Here is a 3,206-nt window from a genome sequence, read left to right as displayed (position 1 = left end):
AAAAAAAAAAAAAAAAGAAAAGAAAAAAGGGTAAATGATCTTTTTTACCAAATGAGGATGTTCATCCTCGGAACTTCCATTGAACAAGAATGGATGTGATTCTGCATTTTTGTAAGAGCCCAGATTGTATAAGTAGCTATGATAAATATCCTCAGATTTGGACCGTGATGATAAGATGGATTCTTCATCTCATTTTCAAATTCCCTTAGACCATTCTTTCAGAAAGTTTTCAGAAGCCTCAGAGGGCACAAGTTCCTTTCAACTTGGTATTTCTCAACCAGGCTCCATATTAGAATCATGTGAGAAAGAGTTTAATAAAATATAACTTCTCAGAGATTCTGATATAATTGGTCTTTAGTGGGAACCAAGCTCAGAGTTTGTTAAAAGATCTTTAGGTGGTTTTATTGTGCAGTCAGCACCAAGCTTAAAATAGTACATTAAATTAAAACCATGCAATCCTAGCACCAGCCATTGAACAGAGGATCAAAAATGCTTTTTAAATCCACTCTAGTACATGAACATAAAAAAGTGAAACACATTCCTTTTTTAAAGGGAAAAAAATCAGTTTCTTTCAGCTTGGATAGAAAGAAAGGGTTGGTGCTTTCTGAATGCAAGAGGTGTCACCCAGTGCTAACGAATTATAACAGAGGATGTTGGGGCAGATGTGCTTTTGATTGGACTGCATTTTCTAATCATCGGGTGGAAATTGTGCTCAGCAGACTGTGTCTGACTATATCAGAGCATAGAGAAGTGCGTGGAATGAATACATGAGAAGCCTGGCTCTAGGAAAACCATCAGAGGAACTAAAATTCAACACCTGACTTAAATGTGCATAGTAGGGACTGTACAGAATAAAAAATAGTTACTAAGGGATTTGTATGGACCAAACAATGCCCTGGATTCTGGAGATGAAGACAAAAATGGTGAAGGCACAGGATGTCTTGCTGGAGAGACTGTCCATTACTGATGGGTGTACAACCAGAAACTGACCTCATTCAGGTGAAGACAAGAGGTCACCTGAATCATCCAGAGAGAGGTGTGAGACTGACTGGAATGAAAGGGAGAAAAAACACAGAAAATAGGTTTCAGCACCAGACACACTATGGTTTTAACCTGCCAGGTTTAGCCACATATTGTATTAACCACTAGAAGAGCCTCAGTTTTCACATAGTAATGAGGTGACTGCACTCACCATACTGCTGGAAGGATTATTAGTTATGAATATTATATGCCTAGAACAGATCACTGTCCCACTAGAAATGGTAGATTTAGGGTGAGCACAGGAAAGGGGGCTATAATGTTAGTGTGACTGGGTAACTTATCATCCAAATTGGGACATTTTTTTAAGTGAGATAATAGACATTACAATATTTACACAGCAAGAATAGTCTCAACTTGGAAGGTCTGGGGAAAGCATTATATATGGTCACCACATATATGATACTGACACAAATTACTACAAGATATCATTGATCAGGGAGCAAGGGAAGAGGACTTGAACCATACTGCTTGGGTTTAAATCTTGTGAGCATCATTCACTAACTATGCGATTTTGAGTGAGTTAATTAGCCAATGTGAACTTGGCTCTCTCTATTACAAAATGAGCACAGTAATAGCATGTACATTATAAGTAAATATGTAAATTAAGTGTTTAATATTTGTGATGTCTTTAGATGTTCCTGTAGGGCACACATACTTAGGAAGGTTTAGTCAATATTATTGTTGCTAGAATGGTGAAAGATTGAAAATCATTAGTGAGGTAAGAAGAAGACTATGGAAATCAATTGTTGCTAATGAAATAAAGGACTTTCAGAAGAGAAGAACTCAATTCACCAGATGAGGAAACAAGCTAAGCAGTGGTGACTTTTGAGAGTAATTTATCTGTGTAACAGAACCCAAAAATATGTAGCTGAGGGAACAGTAAAGAAATGTAGGCTTTGCCTGGAGAAAAGTCTTCCTGAAGATGTGGCAGTAAAAAAAGTAGGACCCAGGTAGTTGGAAACTGGACAGCAGGAGAACTGAGGAAAGAGTGCAATCCATTGAACCTTCTTGGTGATCAACTGGCGGGTATGCAGGGAGAGAGTGGGTTTGAAATAGAGGAGAGTAGGAGTGATTAATGACCAGAGTTCATGAGCCAGAGATAGAATTAAGTCAGAGAGGTTGATTCAATTTTAGAAAGATGGGGAGAAATTACCCAGATATTCGTTAGGCTTTTGGCTATTGAAATGAGAAAACAAAGAATGGGACTGGATATAGAGGGATGTTTTCATAGAAAGCCAACTTCTCCCATGGGTTGCTGAGCCTTTGCTGTTCTTTGGAGGAGTTGGGTCTTCCTCTCATATCATCTACATAGACAACTTGGCATTAGCCTATTTAATTGGCTTTCACTCTACATAGCAATTAGGGACAATAAAAATAAATTATCTTGATTCTGTACCTTTTAACTGCTGCTATCCAGTTATGCTCCGCTTCTTGTCCAAACTTTCTGAACATTAATCTAAATCTGCCTTCTCACGTGGCTGACTCTCATTTATTTTCAAGCCTATTGCCACCAGGCTGCTGTCCCTCACCCCACCCCACTGTGTTTTACGGGTAGCTATTTTGTTTTCACATTGAGAAATGAATGGAGATTTGCCATTGATTGTCTTACTAGACTCACTGGCCTCAGCGTCTCTCTCTCTCTCTCTCTCTCTCTGGATGTTCTTAGTTCTGTTTCTACATCCCTGAGTGATGCTTCTCTCTTATCTACAGCTACTTGCTGTAAACCTACCTCCAACTGTGTTGTTCCTCAGGGCTCTGTCTTCAGCTCAATATAATTATTACTTTCCATGGTCCTCTGGATGGTATCACTCAAATGTTTCAAATTAATCTAGAGTTTCAATTTCCATCTCCAATTCTTTGCTTAAGCAAGTATTTGGGATCTCACACAGGCACCCAAAGTTCAGCATTTCTAAAATTGAATTAATCACTGAATCATTCCCTCTTGCCTACAGCCCAAAACCCTGCTTAGCATGAGTTCAAGTGTAGGTTTTGAAGGTAGAGTCCCTGAGCACAGTTTTTAGCTTTATCATTTTTGCTCATGCTGAAAAGAAGAAAAAAAAAGTCAGACATTTAACATTGCTATGCTACTCCCTTTTCTCTTGACAATAAATATAATAAATTCTTTCCTGACTGTTGTAAGGATGAAGTTTTAAAACTCATATTGA

Source organism: Fukomys damarensis, unplaced genomic scaffold (genome assembly GCF_012274545.1).
Source record: "Fukomys damarensis isolate Sample0158 unplaced genomic scaffold, DMR_v1.0_HiC HiC_scaffold_16, whole genome shotgun sequence".
In the NCBI taxonomy this organism is placed as follows: Eukaryota; Metazoa; Chordata; class Mammalia; order Rodentia; family Bathyergidae; genus Fukomys; species Fukomys damarensis.
This window is presented reverse-complemented; position numbering follows the sequence as displayed.